This window comes from Dasypus novemcinctus, chromosome 10, assembly GCF_030445035.2.
Source record: "Dasypus novemcinctus isolate mDasNov1 chromosome 10, mDasNov1.1.hap2, whole genome shotgun sequence".
Classification (NCBI taxonomy): domain Eukaryota; kingdom Metazoa; phylum Chordata; class Mammalia; order Cingulata; family Dasypodidae; genus Dasypus; species Dasypus novemcinctus.
Genome location: NC_080682.1, coordinates 69168181 through 69193760, shown reverse-complemented (window position 1 = coordinate 69193760; position 25580 = coordinate 69168181).

Genomic DNA, 25580 nt, shown 5'->3' with positions numbered 1-25580 from the left:
ATAACCTACAAAATTGTGTGGGACAAAGTGTCAGCTATAATGTTGAGTAGCAATGCTTCAATATGTTTTCATCAATTGTAACAAATATATCACACTAATGAAGGCTGTCATTAATGTGGGAAATTGTGGGAGGGGGAGGGAGTGGGGCATATGAGTATCCCTTACATTTTTTATGTAACATTTATGTAATGTGAATCTTTGAAAATAAAAATTTAATTCAAGATATTATGATATTTTGAGTAATATTGTATTCACTTAATAAATTTATTTAAGGATTTAAAATATTATAGAGACTTCCTTTCCAGGAAAACAAGATACATCTTAGCTTTTGTTCTAGACTTGTATTATATCCCTGATAGCATTTTTCTTATTTTCTCCATGTAATTATGTTTATTTTCAGCTTTTTAATAAATGCAATATTTTACATTTTCATTATAAATACATCAGTAATTATTACCTCAGTGCTGAAAATTTTACACCAGGAAGACTAATCTCAATTCTCATCCATTATTTTATTGTTAAATATTTATGTGGCTCAAATATTTATTTCCATTCATAAAAGCTGTATGCATATTTTAGCATAGGAAAATTTGAATTTGAAATATTTGATAGATACAGTAACAAAGTATGCAATGGTACCTTGTTTCCAGACACAAGTTCAAGTTGGGGTGGGGAAAATATTCATTATTTAATTTGTATTTTTTTTTCTGAAATTCTAAAATTAGCTATTCCCTTTGGTCAGCATATGCTTCTTGTTGATTGCATCTGAAATTGTAAGAAGAATGTCCAGCCTTTTTAAAAATTGAGTTATTGAAATATCATTAAAACTCTTTTGCTATTTCATCATTTGTTTCTCTATTTGAACTAAAACTGGACTTATGTTTGGGTTTGGGACTAAGATTTGAAGAATTTGTCAATGAACACAGACCAGATACTTTGGACTCTCAAACTAATCAGATACAGCTATGTCTTAGAATAATAAAATTATCTAAGACACATTTGACAAAATAAAATATTAAAATGATTTATAAACAATTCAGTGCTCAGCAAATGCTAGATAGTATAGGAGGGCTTGGTTGACAATCATCATTTGTTCCAAATGGTAATGGAAAATGGCTATCAAAACACAAAATTTTAATGAAAACTGTCTGGGTTTTGAGTTCTGAAGGTGAGCTCATTGCTCATTGAGCCCAATTTTTTTATGTTTAAAATAAGAATAATTATACTGTCATCAAAGGGATGTTGAGGGAAAAAATGGTGTAAAAAACATAGCATAAAACTTGGGAAATAGAAAAATCCTAGTAGTATTCTCATTATCATAAACTAAAATAAAATTATTTCTCTAATCTTATTAAAACACTATGAATACACTGGAATATTTAAAATAATAAAGCTTTTAATTAATGATATTTTAAATAACACAGTTTTAAATTAATGAACATTCTTTTATTATAAAGGTTAAGTAACTTAGCAACATTGCTAAACATTAAATTGCTTTCCTTCTTTCACGACTAAATTAATCTTTCATCTAAGATTCTTACACTTTCCATGTAAATTCAGAACACAGACTCTAATTAACCTCATGATGTTGATTTTATTGTAGGAAAATTTTTAATAGGCACATGACAGAGGTGTGTTCTTTTTGGTATAGGCCAATCTAAGAGTAATTCATATCCTGACTATAGGATTCATATTATTGTAAAAAATTTTATTTGTAAATCTTAGAATGAATTTAAAGGTTTTTAATGTTACTAATGATTGCAAGGCATCAGAAGAATTGATATGATCAAGTGGATAAATTAACAAAGGATATTTGTTTTGATTTTGCTTTCAGAAAAAGTGGTTGAAAAGCATTTTTTTTCCTCCTTGTAGTTAGGAAAACACACATTCACACTCAATTCTGTATGTACAGTGTTTATTAATAAACTTGCAAAATATTTGGTAACAGAATAGGTATTTCAGCAAAATATATTGGAAACAATTGTATTTTAAATCCAGAGCTGTTTGTTATTGTATGTCATATATTAAATGTGCAATTTAGTTTTGGGCAAGTGTTGAATTCACTTATATGCCAGAAGGAAATTACATTATTATATATTCTGATCTATACAATGCCATTTTCTTGCTTAGTGAGACAAAACTTGTCCTGAGTCATTGTTCACTCTGGAAGCTATTACAAATTTACCAGTGAAACTGCATGGCAAAATTAGTCTTACCAAGAAAAATGAAATCAGAAATATTACAAGTGATTTAAAATTGTGGCATTTTAAATTTTTCAATTTTTTGTTTTCATTTGGTGGAAATCCAAACTAAATATACTAATATCGCTCTTAATGGAAAATAATTAATATTTATTTCCCAACTACTCTGCATTTTTAGCATGGACAATTTAACTTAATTTTCAAATCACCACAGGTATTTGTTAGATGGGCTCATTAAAGAAGTTTTTCCAAACCAAACAGTTATTAATGTATAGAACTATGTTATGAACACCAGAATTTTCTTCTACAAAATTCCTGATATTTTCACTCTATATGTTGCCTATGAATATAAAAATATGAAGCAGGAAGAAAGTGCTATGTTCTAAAACAACATAGAAGCAAAGTAATTTATAGATAATTCAGCCCAAGTATGTTTGAAAATACTTCCCTTACTTTTAAAAATCTGTAAGGTTTTATCTTTCATTTTCCCCTGATTTGCACACTTTTATTTGCATATCATAGATCTGAGTCTTTCTTTCTCTTAAAAATGATCATCTTAATCATGTAGAAACACTGTCTGGTTGCCAGAGGGACCATTTTTATTCTGTTTCCATGGAATCTCTCCTGTCTCTTGCCTCCAGAAACCCCACTGCAACTTGAGATGCCAAGGCTGCTTCCAGTCAGCCTTGGTCCATGATCCTGGGGGAGCAGTAGGAAATCAGAACCAAGGAGTCGCTGCTTTGATTCCCACATTATGTCTTTATCACGATTTACTTGTCAAGTAGACGCCATTACTCCCATATCTATAACTCCAAACTTTCCACTGGCTCTTTTCTCTCAGCATGTGATCATATGAAAGGTTTTTTTTTGTTTTGTTTTGTTTTTTTGTTTTTTTTGTCTACAGCTTAGGTCTCAAAACAAGGTATTATGGCTGCTTTGTTACTTCATCTATCAAAAATTTCAAATTCAAATAATTCTATGCTAAAATATTCATACAGGGAGTTTAATGAAGAGAAATAAAATGTTAGATTCACTTAAATACTTAACAATAAAATAATGAATTGAGATAAGTTATTCTGGTGTAAGGTTTTCAGAACTGGGGCAATAATTATTGATATATTTATATTACAATACAAAATATTGAATTTATTTTAAAAAGCTAAAAATAAATTTATCATATGAAGAAAATAAGAAAAATGCTATCAGGAATATAATAGAAGTCTAGAATAAAAGCTAAGATGTATCTTCTTTTCTTGGAAAGGAAATCTCCATGATATTTGAAATCCTTAAATAAATGCACAAAATGAATACAATATCAATTAAAATGTCAGAAGAATGTTTTTAATTATTTAAAAATAACTCTAAAACCAATATCTAAAAATAACCAGGTTACATATCTACTGGAAACACAAAAATTTATTTTTATAAATTTACTAGTCAATTTTATATGAGGCTAATAAAAGTCAGAGAGCTAAATGGAATATAATGGAGAAAACATGCAAACCCCAAACATGGGAATTTAGTACGCAGTAAAGGTGTCATTTAAAACACTGTGGGAGACTCTAGATTGATTATTTAGTAAAAGATGTTTGCATCCTGTGTGGTGGTTTGCAACTAAATGTACCTCAGAAAAGTATGTTCTTAAAGTTGATCCGTGTGAACCCATAGTAAGTAGAACCTTCTGGTGAGTAGGATCTTAAGTTAAGATGTGCCCTACCTCATTCAGGGTGGGTCTTAATCCTCTGACTGGAGTCCTTTATTAGAGAACGAATTTCAGACAGAGAGGGAGAAACATATATTACCCCTTCTTTTGGCAGCTTAGCAAACTAAAACCCCTTTAGCCATGTCCACAAACATGTAAATCTGAATACCTCCTTCACATAAACCAACACTGATTACAGCAGGGATAACATACATTAAATGCAAAGAAAACAAATCTTAAACATATTTTTAAAAAAGCAATATTTGAACCAAAGTGCTTTCTTTAAAGTTAATTAAAAAGTTCAAGCTGGGATGGAGAAAGTATACAGTGTTTAATTTTTATCATTTTTTTCTTAAACTCTAAAATTGTCTATTCCCTTTGGTCAGTATATGATTCTGATTGGTTGCATCTGCAATTTCAATTTGAATATCAAGCCTCTCTAAAATAGAGTTATTGAAACAGATTCAAAACTCCTTTGCTATTTCACTTGTTTCTCTATTTGATTTAAAACAGGATTTAAGTCTGGGATTGGTACTAAGATTTGAAGAACTTATCAATGAACGTAGACCAGATACTTAGGACTGTCAAACTAATCAGATACAGCTCTGTCTTACAATCATCCTAGCTTGATTTCTTATAGAAAAGGTATTGTCCCTGTTTACATATACTTTTGGTGTATCTGATTCTCCATTCAAAAATACAGTCATCTCCTCTGCTCCCAGCCCTGTAGTTGGGGGCCAAGCACCCTACCAGGGACCCGGTCCTCTTGGCGAGGATGTTTCTGGATACTCTGTGAGTCAGTCTCCTGGCCCTGACTGGTGGAGTTAGAGCTAACAAGGCTGGTGCAACTCTTAGTGTTCCAGGGGCATCTCTTAGTGTTCGAGGGGCCGAGAGGCTGGGACCTGCCTCTCAGAACGACAGTCCTAGCCCGAAGGCCACTCAGGGACCTGGCCTGGGGACCTTCTCTCTGAGGGTCAGCATTCTCTTCATTGTTCAGTTAAAAAGTATGCTTTGTGTCTCAACTAAAAATGATGTTCTATTTTTCATTTCTGTTTTCCTTAAACTTTTTAAGATGGAATTACTTTTGAAACAGTCCTACACAAATCATGGGACACAGATTTGACCTATAGGTGTCTCTTCAATGTGTTCACCAGTTTTATGTAATCCTCTATTACGAAGCAATTATTGTAGATTATAAAACTGGCTCCACTTGAATTTAAGTTTCTTATATGTAAGGGCTAGGCCTATCTTATTTGTCCTTACATTATCAGTGCCTACCACTATACATATAGTAGACACTCCCTTTATATTGAATAATAAATGAATCCCTCCAATAATAGCACTGTTACTCTAGGTAGGGCTAGATTTTCAAATGTCATCTTGAAATATTGATGCAATAGGAAAAGAAGAAGAAAATTTTCAAATTCAGGGATTAACACTAATGGCATTTTAAATGCATATAAACTAAACTTGAGTAGATGGAAATGTATGAAATTAAAGAGCAATTACTCTAAGGTGTTGATTAGGTTGTCATGTTATCTAGGGATTTTAGGAAATCAATATTCTCAATTCACAAAGCTCCTGAATTCAGTAAAGATGAAGTAAAACCTGCTTATGTGAGACAGGGACAATGTTATGAGTCCAACTTCCCAGTTATCTCCTAAATATATCATAGTCTTTTTCTAAGAAATTTTGGACCCTTCTAGAGAATATAGTAAAGTGAATATAGGTGAGTTTTATCTCATTTCCTTGCACAGTCTACTTATGCCGGTGCATTTATGGATAATTGTCCAAAGACAGGACCAAAAAGGAGGGAAACAAAGTTGCTTAGAAAGTCTATCATCTACTGAAGAGTTAAGTGTTAGAAATAAGATGTTTAAGGAGAGCATAGGAATGACATTCCTATAAATTTTTGTCATTTCTAGTCATAGTATATATTTCATATTTTTGGAAAAATGATGTAAAATATGCTGTAAATTATTATGTAACAATTTATTCTCTCTTTTTAAACATATCTTATTCATATATTCCCCTGGGCATTCCCAGTACAAACTGTTGTTGTGGAACGGTTTACAAATATGTCATATTGCCATTATCTCAAGACTGGATCCATCTTCTTCTGAAATAGACTTAAAATGTCATGCAGATAAAGAAAATCCAACTAAAGAGTATAGAATAATGCAGAAACAATTCTCTCTTTTTTTTGACTAAATGAAAATTACTTGTGTTTCTACTAGCATTTGGATGCTCTGCATTTTAACTAAAATACCTTTTAGTATAGTATGATGTTCTTATTTGAAACATGCAATTTATTCTAGGGAAAATGCAGATCAGGCCACACTGAATGCACTTTGTTAGACATAGTGAACCAAGGTAAATAGTGTACAATGCAAATAAATTGAAATTGACTAGAGGTTATTGCACATATGATGACAAAGTTGTTAACAATGAGGCTAACATTTCTTATTGTAGGGAAAATGGTTTACCTCTCCAGGATGAAGAAAAGTCATAACTGGATTAAAAATCCAAGAAAAGCACAGGTATGGCTATAAAAGACTAGATAATTTCAGCAATAAACTAGTGATACCTAAGAAACCACTTAGAAACATAGTGGCTTAATATAACAACCATATAATTTTTTCACAATTGTTTTGTTCAGCTGGACACTGTGCTTGTTTCCCTTACATGGCTATAGTCATCTATGCTCAGCTGGAGCTGGAAGAGCAAACCTGACTTCATTCACATGTAGGTGGTAGCTTTCAGGTGGGCCTTGTGTCTGCAGCTGGTTGGTAGTAGCATTCATGTGTTGCAGCACTCCAAGAAGATAAGCCCCAAGTTTCAAATGCTCTTCAAACTTCTGTTGATGTCATGCTTTCTGGTGTACCAATGGCCACAGCCAGTCACCTGGCCAAGTTCAGGGTCAGTGTGTGGGGGGGTAGGACCACACAAGGGTATAGATAGAGGAAGGATTCTTTGGAGGCTTTTATTGCAATATTCGAACACAATATTTTATCCATGCATATATGTGTAATTTATTCCTACTGCCTAGGTATTACATGCAAGGACATAATGTATAAGTCATAGAGTTCAGAACAAAATGAAAATTCTCTCCTTTTATCTTCAGCCCCTTCAGAAGAAGAATTAATTACTTCTTTTTCTCCCAGCCTGCAAATCTGTTGGCCACCTGTATTAGTCTGATAAAAAGTTGCCAATGCAAAGTACCAGAAAGCTCTTGGCTTTTATAATGGGGATTTATTTGGGGGTAAAAGCTTACAGTTCCAAGACCAAATCAAGGCATCAGCAGAGATGCTTTCTCATTAGTCAGCTACTGTTGATCAGGTGTGTTGCCACATGGTGAAGCAAGATGGCCGCCCATCTCTGCAAGGTTTCTGACTTCCTCTCTGGGCTTTCTCTCTCAGGCTTAGCTGCTCTGCTTTCTTCCAGATTTCATCTTCAGGCTGGCATAGGGCTTTTCACTCAGGGCTTTCTCTCTCTCTTGGCATAGGGCTTGTTTCTTTACGGGCCTTCTTTATCAGTCTTGGTGGTTCTGTGCCCTTCTCAATCTCAGCAGTAAACTATCAGGTAAAATAGCTCATCTCTCCACAGGACTTCAAGTGTTTGAACCTTTTCCTCTCTGTCCCATGGCAGTGTGAGTGTCAGTTTACAGCAGACCCAGCAAGGGGGCAGTGACAGCCTGAGTCATGCCCACTGACTTAGTCAAATTAAAAGCCCTAATCAAAGGTAATCTAATCAAAGTCACCTCAGCTGAATTTAATCGAATCATATGTACTCAGAGGAATAGATTAGTGTACAAACATAATCTTTCTCTTTTGAGGACTTGTAAAATAATTTCAAACTGCCACACCACTGACGTCTTACTTCTTACAGAAAGAAATGAAGACCCTTAAACCACTACATCAACGAATGTTTGAGAAGGCTTGTAAGAACACAAGATCTCAAAAGCATGGTCTTTTAGAGAAATAAAGAATCATTGACTCATAATATAGTCATCAAATTCTGTTCCCTCATTTGAACATAGCAAGTGATGCTGCAGTAGACCAAACCTCACAAAGCAGTTCAGGATAGTGAGAAGAACAGGAACATTGGAGTCAGCTAGAGAAAGGTTCAAACTGAATTTAATCTTTGAGCATCAATTTGCTTTCTTGTAAATTGAGAATAGTATCATCTATGTCATATGATCTTTGAAAAGATCTAATTCAATTTTCATGGTTCAGAGTCATTCTTATTTTGACAAGTTTATTCTGTGATCACTGCTCTCACAACAGGACTTTTCCAGTTAAAGCACAATTGAAAAATCTAACCCCAGCAATGCTACAGGCAGAAAATAGAAAAATGGCTAAACACCAATGCTAACACTGGCTCACTCACTGTCCAGCCTTGAGAAAATTAACCTTTGTCTCATCAACATTTTTTCCTCTTGTATGAAATAAAGGGTGAAAGAAGGGCTAGGGCATGAAGAAATCTGTGTTGGGCTATAGCTGAATCATACTAAGGAAGTGCATTCATGACTTTATTCATTGGCACTAGGAAGGGAAGGCCCTGGGGTAACACTTTTTAAGATTTTAAAATTCACTGACATGTTTGCCTTCTAAGCAAGCTTAGTGCTGCTACAGAAGTAGCTCAGGAATGCTATAAGCAGCTTTAGAAATGTGGAAATAAGCCTTGCTCCTTTTCTGCCAGAAGGGCTTTAGGGTATCATCCCCACTCTTTTGTGTACCTGGAGGTGAGAATTTTATTTGCCACTATAATATTTCTTTCCTCTCTTCCCTTCTCTTTTTTCCCCCTTTTTCCTCCTTTTTTTTTATTTCCTTCTTGCTTCCCTATTCCAAGTAAACCATTTATAATGAATGTCTATTGTTAGCAATGCTCAGTGGTGCCAAGCCTTATAAGTCATGAAATTTAAATTGCTCCTTTCCATCTTCTACCAGACATTTCTTGGCAAAGATGCTCAATTTCCATGGAATCAGGCCTCATCACTCAGCACGGAAGAATATGTTGTTGGCCCCACTTTGGAAGACTTTGGAAGAGGTTAGTTTGCCTTTTCCCATCTGCATCTTACTCATTCTTCCCCCTTGTCATACGCTTTCCTCCGGCACATGTCCTACCTTTCTAGCAAGGCCGACTTTGCTCACCACTCTCCTAGATGTATAAGTTCACCTCATTCACTAGGTCTAACAAAACCCACTTGAGCCCGTCTGAAATTTGACCTTACTTGGTAGATGTTTATTTTCTAGATTTCTCACTGACGTTTAAACCATCTCCTCCTCATCATATTTATACCGCTCCCAGATGCTCATCCTACATTCTTGATCTCAACTGACTGTTCTATCTAGGAGTCATGTTTGAAGCCATTTTTTTGTCATAACTTCTACAGCCACATTTTCTAAGTCCTGAAAATTATGTCTACGTAATATTTCACCTATTGCTTCCTATTTCTATTTCTAGTGCTTTTTCCCTAAAGCAGACAATCAAAACTTCTATGATTTTTGTAATTGCCGCCTAGCTTCCTTTCTTTCTCTTATTCTCCCTTTCAATCCATCCCAAGCTTGATTGCCAAACTCCTCTTTCTGAAGCTTAATTTTTATTTTATTTTTTTCACATTCCTTCATTTGCTTTCTGTTTCCTACAGCCAACAACTACCTCCCCCCAACATTCCAAAACCTTAAACCTGAAACTTTACCATCATCACCCATTATTTTTCCAGGGTTCTTGAAGGCTTATGTTTTCTCAAGTTACTTTTGTTCTGATGTCTCATCCCTTCACTGCAGTTGTTCTCTGTTCTTAAACCCAGGTTAGAAAAAGCAAACAGTCTCTTTTCCCTTATCCATCCTCCTCCCCAAAATGCCATTTATGTAAAGCATTAGATGTTACTTGCATTTGCTGAGGATTATTGAGTCAAAAGACAGGTAATATTCAGAATCAAAACATTTCAAATTTTACTAGGACTTTTATGCCTATGAAAGTCTCTGATGGACCCCAGACTTGTTGGACACTTTTGTTCCTGGTAGCCTAACTTCAATCTGTATTTCTGGGATTACATTACTTTTCTCTAAACCTCACTTTACTATTTCAAAAACCAGACTCCTCACTTTTTCTTCTGGGTATAAATTTATCCTTCCAAGATTGGTGTTCAGATGGTGCAATGGGCATGGCACACAAGAAGCCATTTCCCTTGGAATAGAAATCAAGATCCCTAGTCCCTCATGATCTAGTACCTTTCTACCTCCAACTCTTCTCATCAATCACCACCTTCCCACATATGTCCTTCCCTCAAGCATATTAAAATGGTAAAAATTTCATGAAAGTACCATTCTTTCCTGCTCCTGTGGCTATTTGCTTGCTTTTGCTTACTGTACCTTCAGCCTGTAACATGGCATATAATTTCCCCTCTTCCAGAGTGTACTCAAATCAGACATTATCTCATAGTGGAGTTTCCTGATCACTTATCTCTCCTCACTCTAGTTTACTGTCTCTCCTTTCTGTACTTGTGTTTTTTTTTTTTTTGCTGATGGGAGTCTTCAGTTTCTATTATAATGATAATAGCCAGCAGAGAGAATAAACAATCAAGAAATGTTTTTTAATTAATTTTACTAAGGTTTTTACTTATAAGATTGAGCTACCTTATGTCCCTTCAAGAATGGATCCCAAATATTTTTGAAAGAGAATTAAAACAAGTTTTATTCTATTTTATTTTGTATTTGAACTGAACATGAAGATTTATTCTCTCACATTTGATATAAGCTATCATATGTACCACTTATTTCTAACAAATTTTAAAAAATCATTTGACATCATTACATTGAATTAGTAGGTAAGCCAGTCATATTAGTAATTACTGAGATAATTACTAATGAGTTTAGAAGACATCATCTTAAGCTTAGCCTCTGCTTTTACTATGAAACAAAGAAGTATGAAAAGATATCTTATAAAATGTTGGTAATCAGGTTTTAGCAACATTTTGGAAGGGAAAAAGTGTGGTTTGCAAAGCAACAATTCACCAACTCAGTGTTTTTTGATACTTCAATAGCTTACCGTTGCAGCTTTTAATCTCCCTTCATTAAGCCATATTCTCTGCTCACTGTGGTAGCATTTAGTGCTTGGAACAATTGTTCCCTGACAGTTGTCTCAATGTGAGCTATTCAAAGATAGCTTCAGGATGTTCCCTCCAGAAGAGGAGCTTCGTTCTATCCTATGAGACAATATCCTTTCTGAAAAGATAAGCATCTCAGCAAGTATGACTTTCAAAATTACTCTCCCACTATGCTCCAATCCTAGAGATCTAAGTACATCTGTCCAATATACATTTGCATTTTCCTCTTGTTGAATTTGTTCTATGTGGCCCATCCAAATAGCCTCTTATCTAGTATTTGTAGCAAACAATCCAATACATCTTGTGAGTTTGGCTTCTCACATGCTTGCTTCTAGCCCTGTTGGCAGTAATGTGGTCCAGTCCTTATGAGCACAATGGCATCCAAAAATCTGCCACTTTTAAATTCTTCCTAACGTATCTGCACCCCAACCTCCTCATCTCACAACTTGAGCTTTTGACTTTTTCATTTTGAAGGACTGATTCTGCTCTTGTTGTTCTCTCTGCCCTCTTCTGAGCTGCTAAGGAACTGGACATGGGGCTCCAGAACTGGAAGTTCACAGATGAGGTTTCATTATCACTTCTTTGGCTAAAGTATGCACTGGTTGGAACTTTTGATTGGCATATGTAATGTAAAAGAAAATATTCAAATGAAAAAGAAGCAAAACAACCAGTAAATGTATGATAGATGCTCCCCCTCACTGATTGTTATTACAACATAAAATACCAGTACTGTATTGATTTTAATGAACAGATTGGCAAAAGTTGAGAAGATTGGTAGCCAATGCATTTAAGATGAGGAGAAATAAGCATTTGCAAACACTATTTTTTCACTTGTAATATAATACAATGTTTTAAGATGGTGTTTGGGCAACATATATCAAATCTTAAATTGGCACATCTATGCCACGGTAATTCCATGTGTAGGTAATTATTCCAACACTGGAGCTGCAGTGATGATTTTATTTGAACTATAAACCTTGTAAGTTATCACTAAAATTAAGGAAACATCAGGTTCTTTATTTCTTCCCTCTGTGATTGAAACAAAAGGAAATTTGTTTAGTAATAAACCAATCTGAGTTTTAATTTTCAAAAAAGAAGTGATTACTTTGAAATCATATGTTTATCTTAAATTACTGTTTTTTTTTTCTCTGAAATTGTCTAGTTAAAGCAGGTTGTACTTATCCCTAGAATACAATAAAACAGAGGAAGAGATTAAGGGGGAAAAATCTTAAGTTCATTTGTAGTAGACAGATTTAGTCATAATTAAAAAAAAAATTCCCTAACTGTTATTCAAATCCATTCTTTAATATCTAAAACTTTTAAAAATCATTATTTGGTGGAAAAAAGTCACTCTGCATTTGAATGGATAGTTTACAAAATTTGGAAAATCCAGAACTAGACTGAGTGTTCTCTAGAGATACAAGGCTAAACAATTGTGAAGTTCCATGTTTGAATAACTACTGAAAGACACTTAAGTATATATTCATTGTGACTGGTAATAAAAAAGCTGTGCTGGTTGGAAACCATCTATAAGGCTGCAAACTGATAACAAGATGGTGTGTAAATTGCTCATGTTTCAAAACAATAAATAGGGAACTGGTACTAAACAATACCACTAAAATTTTGCAAATGAACTCCACTACTTAGGTTATTGCCAATTGCCACTCCTGTGTCCTTGATTAACAGGTATTTGCTATGCCACCTGGACCATTAAAAAGGGTCAATACATTTTCAAGCTTAGGTGTTAATGTAATCAGTGAAAATGGAAATTTAATGATTCATAATTCCTAGTGAAAATATATGCAGAAAAGAATATGACAAACTTCCTAGTTAATATTCCTTTAAAAAAGCATATTTAAGTTAAATATATGCTTATGATACTAAAAAGCAAATGTGTCCTGAAGCTGTCAATTGCTTTAGAAAGTGCTGAGTGACAGCTTAAACTAGAACATATAACCCTCAGATTGACATTATTTCCTACAGCAATGAAGAACTTTTCCTCATGGGCTGTGCTGTGAATTTTAGTTGATACACCATCTCCAGATAACTAGCCTCAGAGAGTTACTATAAAGAAATCATAGGTGTTAAAACAGTGGGGTATATTATTTTGGAACACCAAGCTATATTCTCAGAAGAGCTCCTTAAACTCTTCAATGTTTATCTCTGGTACTGTCTGTCATGGAACAGATCAACATCACACTACAGAGGAATGCCATGCTGACATGGGTACCAGGAATTACCAAATCTGACATGTCCTTGGCTGAACTTGCTGTCGAAGAATTAAATGGAAACACATATATAAAGAGAGCTTCCAATGACCATTTAGGAAACCCTACACAAGCTTTTTTCCTAATGTTAATCATTGCTGAAGGCCCTGTGATGGTTCAGAATGAGTAGTATGAAAATGTATGAAAACATCTGGAAAATTACCCGAGGAACATTTCAACAGGCCAGAGATCAAGTAACCCGACTTCATTTAACATAAATTTTGATGTAAAACACGATGTGGATTTAATAGTAGATGCATATGTCAAACTCTACACAACTAAATCAGAGCTTCAAGTAATTCAAAAAACATTGGAAGTACTTAAGACAATGTTTTGAAGAAGGCTTTTAAAAAATGTATTTGATAATTGGAGAAAAATCTATTAAGTAGAGATAGGTCACTTAATCACTGAATGTCTTTTACTATAGACCTCTCAGGGAATCTGATTGCCATTAATAATACACCTGTTTAGACAGTGCTTACCCACCTTTTTTTAAGTCTTTTTTAATGTTTTTTTTTAAAGAAGCTTTAGATTACATAAATGTTACATAATAAATGTAAGGGATTTCCATATGCCCCACTTCCCCTTCTCCCACAATTTCCCATATCAGCAACATCCCTCAGTGTGGTACATTTGTTAAAATTGATGAACACATATTGGAGCATTGCTATTATCCATGGACTACGGTTTACATTATAGTTGACACTCTGTCCTGCACAGTTATATAGGTTATGACAAAATATACAGCAGTGGCCTGTATCTGCCACTGCAATGTCATACAGGACAATTCCAATGTACCAAAAATGCCCCCATATTATACTTATTCTTCACTCTTCCATCCCTCAGAACCTCTGGTGCCCACTGCCTTTATATCAGTAAGAGTTCTTTCATTGCTAGAATAATAATAGATAGATATTAGTAGAAAAATAATCAGTCTGTAGTAGAATAATAATAAGTCTACTTTAGTTCACTGTTTATTCCCCATATTTGAGGATTTGGGGATGGTGATGCCCACTCTGTAAACAGCCCCTTTTTGAACACTTATACTTTGAAGACCTAACCATTCTTCCAGAAGATATTTTAATACCATATTTTATTTCTGCTTTTTTTTTTCCTGCTAGCAGCCCTCTGAATGTGTTTTAGATAAGCCATTTGGGATGCAACATTTACTAGCATCATAGATTTAATTTTCAAGAAGTTATCAGTTCTTTGAAGAAATAACTTTTGAAGAGAATACGTTTTATAAAATTTTACAGTAAAATTCATGATTGACCTTTGCCTATTAAGAATTTTAACTTTGATGTTAAAAAGCTGCAATGGATAATTAAGAAAGTTACCATAGAATGAAAGAAACTGGTCTCACCAAAGAATGATTTCAGTGTAGATTTTGTTTTTCTCAAACAAATGTAAATGAACAAGTTATAATTAAAGTTTCAGTGGAAGGGCCAGTCATGTTGCTCCTCACCCAGTTGTTGGGCCCACACTTTCACTGCCTCATGAGCTGTTTTTCAGGTATCTATTGCACACTTATTTTTCAGGGTCAAAAGAAATTTGGAAGGTTTGGAGACAGAAAAATTATTTATCCACTCACTTCTTTTTCCATGACTATAGCTACTGTCTCATCTTGATTTATAAGAAAATATGATAAACTAACAAAATTATGTATTTTGTGGTTTATCTAGAAATAGTACTGAAAATATTATTTACTTTTGGTGAGAAAATTCAATTTGTACAGTTTATTTCATTTTAAATAAAATGTGATTTTTTTTTAAGGTGGCAGAAACTTCAGGAAGTCTTGTTGCAGTTTAGAATGTGAGATTATTAGCTACAGGAAAAATGATCCTGCCAACACCTAATGAATGTGTTACCCTCCAATTAACTTTTCATGTCCATATAAAAACATATTTCACTCGAAGAGTAGGTCTCCATGGCTTTGTATTCTGTTGATTTATGAAATGAGTAAATTGCTGCATGTATCTGACTGATGGAATTGCATTGATTTGGCAAACCTTGTATGCTGTGTGGTTTCAGAAGCTGCCATTCTGGACATTGTATACAGTTAGGAAAAGACTCCAAAATAAGAAAATTAAAAAAAACTATAAGACCTGAATGATCCCTCTGCTTGTATACTGAGAAATCTCCAAAGGCACCTTTGTAGTAATGAAATCACCATCTTTCATTATATAAATCCTTTCATTTCAGGAGCTCACACTGGTTCAGAAATGCCATCCCACTGATCCTCACCATTGCTCTTGAAGACATTGCAGAGGCCTATTAAAATGTTAAGTGGATCTGATCCCAATGAATGATAATCAGAGTTTACTTGAGAGGAAAAGAAAATGCTTTGGCAGAGAGGAATTAATTTGTATTATTTCCCAAGGTTGTAACATTTAACTAGAGAATTGGACCCTTGCACATGGTTACTATAATAGCTCATGTCCTAATTATCTGATTAAATCAGCAGCTGAGAGAGGCCAGACACTTAATCCATGAGTTCCTCCTGGGAACTCAATTTCCCGTTGAACAGAAAACTGACCTAAATTCTCCTAGTTGTTCTCTCTTTCTCCTCTCTGATGTATTTGCTACCAACAGGTGCGGTCACCCCTCGGGCTGAAGTGTGGTTTGCTGGCCTGGCAGGGGAGCAGCCGCAGCAGGCCAAGCCGCTGCCCCCATAATAGGGTGGCTGGTCGGACTCACCGCCACCCCGGAAGGGAGCTCGGCATGGGCGCAGAGTGCCCTCGGGTCTCCCCTTCTCGGCAGCCATGCTTCCGCGGCCGCCCCTCCTCCCGGATGGCGCCACACGATGCCTGTGGGGCGGCACCCTTCTTCTTCTTTCTCCCTGCGCAGGCGCAGGGCGGAAAATTCCAGTCTGCCCTTTTCCCCTCCCCCGACAGCAGCAACAGCCAGGCGTGGGTGGAAAAATCCAGTCTGCCCTTTTCCCTCCTCCGGACAGCAGCAACAGCCAGGCGTGGGCGGGAAACTCAAGTCTGCCCTCCACCCCAGCAACAGCAGCCACCAATCCCTAAACCCTGCCCCTTCCCCCAGCAACAGCGACAGCCAATCCCTAACCACCACCCCTCCCCCGTCCAGTACCGCCCACTGACCTTTCGCTGGCAACCAATCAGAACAGGGCGTGGCTTCGACCAATCAGCCTTCCCCAGCCCCTATAAAACTGTTGCCTCTCCCTCAATAAAGTGGACTTGCGTGTTTACCTTGTCTCTGCGGTAGTTCTTCTGCCGTGCGCCCTCCAGTCCTGAGAGCCCCCGACAAGGGCCTGGCCTCCCTTGTCCCCAGTTCGTCGCCTGCTTCTCGGGGCGACCCCTTCGTCGCCGGCTTCGCCGGGCAACCCTGTCAGCCGAACCGCGCAACCCCTGTGAGACCGACCCCTCGTCTGCTGCCGGACCGACCCCTCGTCCCAAGCGGGACCGATCCCTTGTCCCAAGTGGGACCGACCCCTCATCCTGAGCTGGACCGACCCCTCGTCCGCAGCCAGACCCCACCTCTACCGACCGAGCAAACCATCGCAAACAGGTATAAATATGTTTAAATACACATGGCACATAGATGTAAATAAAGGCTGTATGCAAAACTCATCTATCAGTAGGGCTATTAAATTAATCAAGGTCCCCATTATCCCCCTACCCGCCTAACCCCACTTCTCCACCCTTAACAACAACCTCCTCCATCATCATGAGACATTCATTACATTCGGTGAATACATCTCTGAGCACCACTGTACCTCATGGTCAATGGTCCACACCATAGCCCACACTCTCCCACATTCCACCCAGTGGGCCATGGGAAGACATACAATGTCAGGTAATTGTCCCTGCAGCACCACCCAGGACAACTTCAAGTCCCAAAAATGCCCCCACATCTCATTTCTTCCTCCCACTCCCTACCCCCAGCAGCCACCATGGCCACTTTCTCCACACCAATGCCACATTTTCTTTGATTAGTAATCACAATAGTTCATAAATAGAGTATCTGTAAGTCCACTCTAATCCATTCTCTATTCCTCCATCCTTTGGACCCTAGAATGGCCGTGTCCACTCCACATCTATATCAAGAGGGGGCTTAGATTCCACATGGATGCTGGATGCAATTCTCCTGCTTTCAGTTGTAAACACTCTTGGGTCCCTGGTGTGGTGGTTGACTTTCTTCACCTCAATGTTAGCTGAGTGGGGTAAATTCAATAAACCAGAGCATAGGAGTTGCAAGTCTGTTGAGGCTCAGGGCCTGGTTATTACATGGTCAGTCCAGAGATTTAGGTCCCCTGGGTATACATTAAATCCCAGCATGAACTACAGTTCTGGTAAAAATAACAGGAGAGACTTGTGGACAAAGATCACATCTGAGTCCAGCTCCATCACAGAAACACAAACTCCAAAGTAGGGCCAACTGACATAGCACTGAACTCCATCTGCCATGACCATAGAACCTGTGGGTCTCTGTAGCCCCCAGAAGAACCAATACCCAAGGTTGCATCTACTTTTATCTGTCTCTGGGACTCTGCTCAGGTGTGCATAAGGGCAATGCCTCTGGTAACCTCCCAGCTCTTTTTGGAGACTCATAGCCATATAAACTCATTTGTCCTTTCCATTTTCCCCTTTTATTCAGATCAAAAGGCATTTTTAACTCCTGGTATTATAGGTAGACAGAGATATTCTGCTGGTCCGAGTTGACCCTTTTATTCAAGGTCATTTTCTAGTTACATCATCAGCTGGTACTTGGTAGTAATCCCTCAACACCAGGGAGGCTCATCCCTGGGAATCCTGTCCCACACTGGGGGGAAGGCAACACATTTACAGGCTGAGTTTGGCTTCGAGACTGGCCACATTTGAGCAACACGGAGGCTCTCAGGAGGTAACTCTTAGGCACCCTGCAGCTCTAGGCCTTGTTCTTATCTCAGGTGCACAGGCTTACAAGAATAGTCATTAGTATCGAGGGCTCATTGTTGGACCTTTCTTCTTTTTGTTCTTTGCTGTTGCACTTGGGGGATTGTTGCTGTTCCTTTAGGGACCGCGATAGAGCTCCCCTGGCCAGGAACTCAGCACTCCCTCAGCTGTTATTTTTAATTGTAACCACTATGAAAATACCGAAACATTTTTATGTACCCTGGATATATGCCCTGGAGAACTCCCTGCCAACCATGTGTCCCCTGTCAATAACATCCCAAATCTTCATTTTTTTAGGGAGGAGGTCCCACTTAGCAAGAATCCCAACAACTCTTACTAGAACAGATTTTTTGGTTTGTTTTTGTTTTTGTTTTTTTATAAGTAGTCTATGGCTGGCTACTGGGTGGCTACATTGGTTATTGGAGATCAACAGAAAGGCTTCGGAGGTCTGTGCAGTCTGAGAATTTTGGGAATGTGCATGTAGAATTTTAGATGTGTATAAATATGTGCATTTTTCTTCTTCAGGATAGAGTGTTCACAACTTTCATCACATTCTCAGAGAGGCTGGTAAGTCTCACAGTTTAAGAGCCACTGATCTTGAGCTATCATTTAGCGAAGTTAGACAGCCAAGTTCTAAGGTCAAAATGTAAACCAAAAGTGAGTTAAGTAAAAATTACAATTTTGATTGGAGCTTCTCAAAAGACCATGGGAGACAATGTGAGAGAACTCCCAGTAATAAAAGTTGGAGCAATTTGAGCAACAAAAAATAAATTATAATATTGGACTATAACCCAAAGAATAAAACAAATGTGCATGAGTCTATACTAGTATAAACAAATGACTGAACATACAAATGGGGGAGAAGGGATAATTCTTTACCAAACAGACCAAAAGTAGAAATGCTGATAATCACCCATTCAGAAGGTGGAACTTAATTTCCTTTCCCTTAAGTGTAAACTGGACTTGGTGATTTCCTTCTAAAACCAGAGTATGGAAAGAGAAAAGAGTAACTTTGCATTGGAGAAACTGTTTGGTATCAAGTAATCAATAGTAACACCAATGATGTCATTGAGATATCAGGTACCCTTTCCTATGATGTGTTGGAAAAAGTACTTAACATTTATTTTATTTTTCCCCAAAACCCATAACCTCAGTCGAATCAGGGAAAACATCAAAGTCAAACTAAGAGACATAAATCAAAATATCTAATAGTAATCTTCAGAACTGTCAAGGACATCAAAAATAAAGAAGGACTGAAAAAAAAAAGTACCACAGACTGGAGGAAAATAAAGAGACATAAAAAAATGTTCTATTGTGGATAAAATCCTGGAACAGAAAAAGGACATTAGTGGGTAAACCAGTTCAAATAAAATCTGTAGTTCAGTTAGTCATATTGAATAGATGTTACTTTCTTCATTCTTACAAGGGTATCGTGGTCATGTATGAAATTATTATATCATTAGAGGAAGTGAGCTGAAGGGTATATGGGAACTCTCTGTATTATCTGTATTGCCTTCTCAATTTTTTTATAAACTAAAATTATTTCAAAAGAAAAAGTTAAACAAATACTACTTTTTATAAATTCTTTAATTTTCCATAAGAATATTATGCCTTTGTTAAATTAGTTCAACACAACCAATTTTTCTCCACCATTGGTAGAAATTGCTTTTTCTTTTGATGATCACCAGTTGAAGTGTTTCCATGCCTTTAGGAGCTGTTACACAGAGGGGAGAAATGTAATTTTAAACACTGAAATCACACCCAATTTGGCAAGATCCTCACACTATGTGAGGGATGCAAGCACTGAAACCTTTCAATGGAATACTAAATTAATGTCTCTTAAAATATTCTGTCCATATTCTATGATTTTTAAATGACAGTCATGATTGCTGGCATTGTTTGACTCTCCTCTAAACTTGTATCACTAAATCTGAGTATGTTAAATATAAGATGCAAATCTATTGTATTCTCTCTTACTACTTTTAAAAATATATCATAAAGTATATATTCAACTTTTCAATTATAGTCTAATCTCTCATTTTACAGAGATCTGAAACACAGAATCAAAATGATTTGTTTAAATATTGGCAACACTGGAACTCAAATGTAGAATTTGTTAACCCAAAATCTGGTAAACTTTTTCAGAGAACTTTCTACATTTTCTTCTGTTTCTTATATTTACCATATTTCTAATCCAGGAAGCAAACTTCCAGAACTTTCTGAATGGAAATAGAGATATCCAAGAATCAGTAATGCCTACTTTGTGGTGGAGATCCCTCTGATGATGCACTATCTTGCAAAAGCTGGAGAATTTTCTATTATTTATTTTAAAATTTTAACCTAATTTAAAATTTTTGAGTGTTTGTTAGCACTCAAATAAACACATATTAGGAATTAAAAATTATTAGCAAAATTTCCCATTGCAATCTTTTTCTTCCCTGATTTCTTGTTTCTTCCTTCATCCCATTAGCTTCTAAATCCATGAAAAATGTTCTTATACCTCCCCTTAACTGTTAAACTTCCAGATTTGTATCCTCACTTATACAATCCCTTACAGGTATAAACAAATGGAAAATGGTTTTCTTCATTACTAGTTTTACACAAATGGATCACACTCTTGTACATTTTGCTCTTTTCACTCAAAGGTACCTTACTGAAATACTTCCAAATCATCTAGTTTATTTTATTTTTAATGTAAAATAATATTCCATGGTGTGGCTGTATCACAATTTATTCAGACATTTCCCTATTAACAGACATTTTACTTCCAAAATTGGCCCTATGAAAAATATATTATAAGCTTATATTCCTAGGTGCCAGTACCCTGATTTCTATTGAATAGTTTCCCAGGAGTTGACTGGTTGCAGAAGGATATGTGTACTTATAGTTTTAAAAAATGTTCCTTGGGAAACAATAGATAAGAATGAACTTTGCCTACCAAATAGAGAATTTCGAGGCATTTTTATTTGGAAACTTAGAATTCAAATGTCACATTTCTATAAATTAAATTGGACACTATTCTTTGTTGAAAGTGCATGGTAATAAAATAAAAAATGCTTGTTTTTTGTTTATATTTTGTTTTTCATTTCCTCAAACTTTCTGGTAACTACATTGAGTAATGGAACTGATACCAAAAGAAAAGTATTTGATAATGCAGATACCACTTATTAATAGGGACACTTTGCTTTTGTGCTAGAACTTATGAGAAGCAGAGAAAATTAATAATTATCTTGGGTTTGACTAAGGACAGAAGTTTCAACTATTTCCCAGGAAATTAATCCTCATATTCATCATTGCAATATCCTGGCCAAACCAAAGAATAAAAGTCACTCATTCAATCACTTGGCAATGAGTAAATAAGAAATAGTAACATTTTGAAATAACCTTGGAAGGCTAAGAGTAATTCAAATATTTCCACTTTTTGATATTTGTGGTAGAAATATGATAAATATCTGATAAACTTACACAAATTCAAGCATGTGCTTAGAAATCCTTTTTTTCTTTTATTGCATGTTTTAGTCAGCCAAAGGGGTGCTGATACAAAGTACCAAAAATCTGCTGGCTTTTATTTGGGGTAGAAGCTTACAGTCACAAGTCCATAAAGAGTCAGTTATTTCCCTCACCAAAGTCTGTTGTCACGTGTTGGAGCAAGATGGCTGCTGACATCAGCAAGGGTTCAGGCTTCCTCTTCCCACAAAGGCTCTGTGGTCCCAGTTCCTTCCATTCTCAGCTGTAGGTTAAGATAAGGCTTGTCTCTCTCCTGGGGCTTGTTTCTTTCCAGGCTCAGCTGCTCTGCTCACTCTACAAGGCCAGCTGTAAACTATCAGGTGAATGGCTTGTTACTCTTTGCTGGGCCCCTGCCTTGTCTAATGGAGCCTTCTCTCTTTCCTCATGTATCTGCTTCTCTGTGTATTTACTTCCTGGGGCTTCAGCATCAAAAACTCCAACTCTCTTCTCTGCTGTGTTGTTTTCTCCCCAAGGGTGGCAGGGACTCAATGTCCTACTGTCCATAATTTAATCAAGTAAAAGTGAAACCTCTGAACTTAATAAAACCAAAGGCAAACATGCCCAGAGGAAGAAACCAGTTTATAAACATGATACAATATCTATTTCTGGAATTCATAAACAATGCCAAATTGTTACACACATTATTTTCTTATACATCACCATGAGATTGTCCATGAATTCTCAGGCAGAAAATCCTCTTTCCTATTGATATACTACCATCATTTTCTGTCTTCTGTTATCCACATTTTCATGTTTTGCTATTTTATCATTGTATTGCAAATTATTTGATTAAGGACCATTTTTAAAAATGTTGCTAGAGGCTTAATTCTTTAAGGGCCAGTACTATCATTTCTATTGGATACATTTGTGGCAGAATGGTATTCAAATTTTTAAAATGTATTGCCATGTTGCTTGACATAAAAGTTTTAGTAACATGAATATCTTGGAAAACAGGCTGCTAACACCAAAAGCATGATTCTCAAAAGAAAAATAAATTTGACTTCTTCAAAATTAAATACTTTCGTGCTGCATATATTGCATAAAAACTAATATCCATAATATATAAAGAAATTTTACAATACAATACCAAAAAGACAAACAACCATATTTAAAAATGGACAAAGGACTTGAATAGACATTGTCCAAAGATCTACAAATGACCGACAAACATATGAAAAGATGCACTGAAATAGCAAATTTACCATACAGTATTTGAGTGCAATATAACATAATTAGCCAATAAGGAAATGAAACTTAAAATCATGATATATCACTTCACACCCACAACAATTGCTATTCAAAAAAAACAAGCAAAAAATAGCTTATAACGTGTTGGAGAGGATGCAGAGAAATTGGAACTCTAGTGCATTGCTGATGGGAATGTAAAATGATATGGCCATTGTGGAAAATAATATGGGATATTTTCAGAAAGTTAAATATGGAATTAACATATGACCCACCAGTTCTATTTCTGGGTATATACTCAAAGAAAGTCAAAATAGAGTGTTGAACAGATACTTGCTTATACACATACACCAATGTTCATAGCAGCATTATTCACAATAATCAAAAGTTAGAAACAACCCAAGTGTCCATCAACAAATAAAGACATAAACAAAATGTAGTACATACAAACAATAGAATATTATTCAGCCATAAGAAAGAATGAAGTTCTGAGGTATGTTATAATGTGGAAAAAAACTTGAAAACATTGTGCTCAGTGAAGTAAGCAAGACACGTGAGTACAAACACTGTATGATGTCACTTATAAGACATGTCTGGAAATGGCAACTTTGCAGACAGAAAGTAGATTAAATTTTCCAGGGAATGGGAGGATGAGGAAAGGGGGACTGTATGTCTGATGGTATAGAGTGTTTGTAAAGAAAGTTTTTAAAAGAAATTTGGGAAGGCTGTTGTGCATTAATTTATTACAGCATGCAAATATTAAGTTATTAATTACATAATGATATATTGGAGAGCATATAGAGGTTCTAAAGAGGAAGGGATCAAATTGTAGGAAACATCAAGGAAGAAGTGATGTGACTTAGTGTTTCCATCTGGATTGATAGATGGAGAGTACAGCAGGACACTCCATCTTGATTAAAAGCTAGACATGGGCTTTCATTCAGTCAATGAATGCTTTTAAGTCGTCTTGCTACATGCTACCTTGTCAATATTTGCAGGGAAATTTTCATAGTATTTGTGGTATATATCTTAGATAGCAAGATGGCACAAAGGATCCAAAATTTTATTAAGATTCATAAGGATCAGAAATCATACTTAGTATTAAACGTTATTAGTAACTTCAAGGGTACAAATGTTATAACATGGTACAGGGAAATCCAGAAGAAATCTAAAACTTCCAATATTGTTACCTGGATCCTTTCTTGCTATATTATACTCTCTTTGCTCAGATTTAGCAATAAAGGTCTCTAACGATGCATGTGAGGTGTCATTAACAAAAGGGGGTATATTTGTCATTAAATAGCTCTACAAAAATCACAAGGTTATGTGGCATTTTCCAGTGAGCCAAGCCACATAATTTTACGCATTGAGTTATTTAAAATAATCCAGATAAGGAAAGTACATCATACTAAAACTTTGTGATAGATAAGGCCTCTCCCTCTTTTAAATAACAATCTGTTTGCCAGGTGGCCTGTTTGTTATTAGCCTGTTTCCAAGGTAATATTATTGAAATATGTTTTACCTTTCTTGGGCAACATTGTAGTAGGAGAAAATAGTTTACAGGCCTCTTACCATTCAATTCAGTCTTATCTTAGTTGATGTATCCATGCCAAATATTATTCAGATATCCCTTCATAATTTATCTTGCAACACTTTCTTCAAGTTTTCATATAAAAAAAATTAATGACAAGTCTACTAACATCTCCAAGGATTTGAACAACTTAATGGAGAATAGCAATTCTTTCTACAAAAAGCATGTTAATTGTGACAATAACCCTTCTTTGATTTCATCATACCACTTAAATTTCTTGTTTAGCTTTTATCATCCAATGTTATTTATACCTTTTCATATGTGATGTTGAAGGAATTTAATTGTGAGGGTAAATTATCTTAGGAAATATTCATTTCTATTTCTGATTCAACCAGTTTTCATAGTTGTTAAATTAATTGACATTAATCAAACTTCCCAGTATTTTTTCATCTGGGAGATCATCTATACAAGACTTATTTTCATTTAATTCTACCAGTGAACTTTAATAGATCTTGGAACTATAGCAGAGGGATTAAAATAATATTTGGTACCATCAATTAAAATTATAATACCATTCTCCATTTCTCCACAAAAGAAATAACCCTATCCAATAGATCACAAATTTCTAATGAATGGAGAGGTGATTAAGAGTCATTGTTCAGTAAATCATTATTCCATCTGGTTTGTGGTCATAACCATAGTCCAGACAACACTATTTTTACTGATAACACTATTTTTACAGATAATGATTCCTGGTAGTCATTATATAACACTGCCTCTGAGCAAGAAAACATTGAATCAGTGGGTCTGGGTGGCCCAAACTATTTAAATTCCAAAGAAAGGCCTGATTTTAGCACTGACCCTCTGCCAGCTCTTGGGAGATGACCACAGTGTCCTTGCATTATTCTGCCTGATAAGAATGGTTTTGTATGTCAGAGGCATTGGGTGAGCATGGTATCTATTAACAAGGTGATTTAAGGTGATGTATGTTTTTGTTCTGTCGGTCTGGATTCTGAGTCACTGAGGTCAGTCACACAGGCAACTGGATGCACATGTGACTGACCCCTAATATATACTCTCTGGACACCAAGGCTTAGGTGAGCACCTGGACTTTTCCCCATGTACCTTTTCCCTTTGTTAATTTTAATGTGTACCCTTTCACCCTAATAAAGCATAAT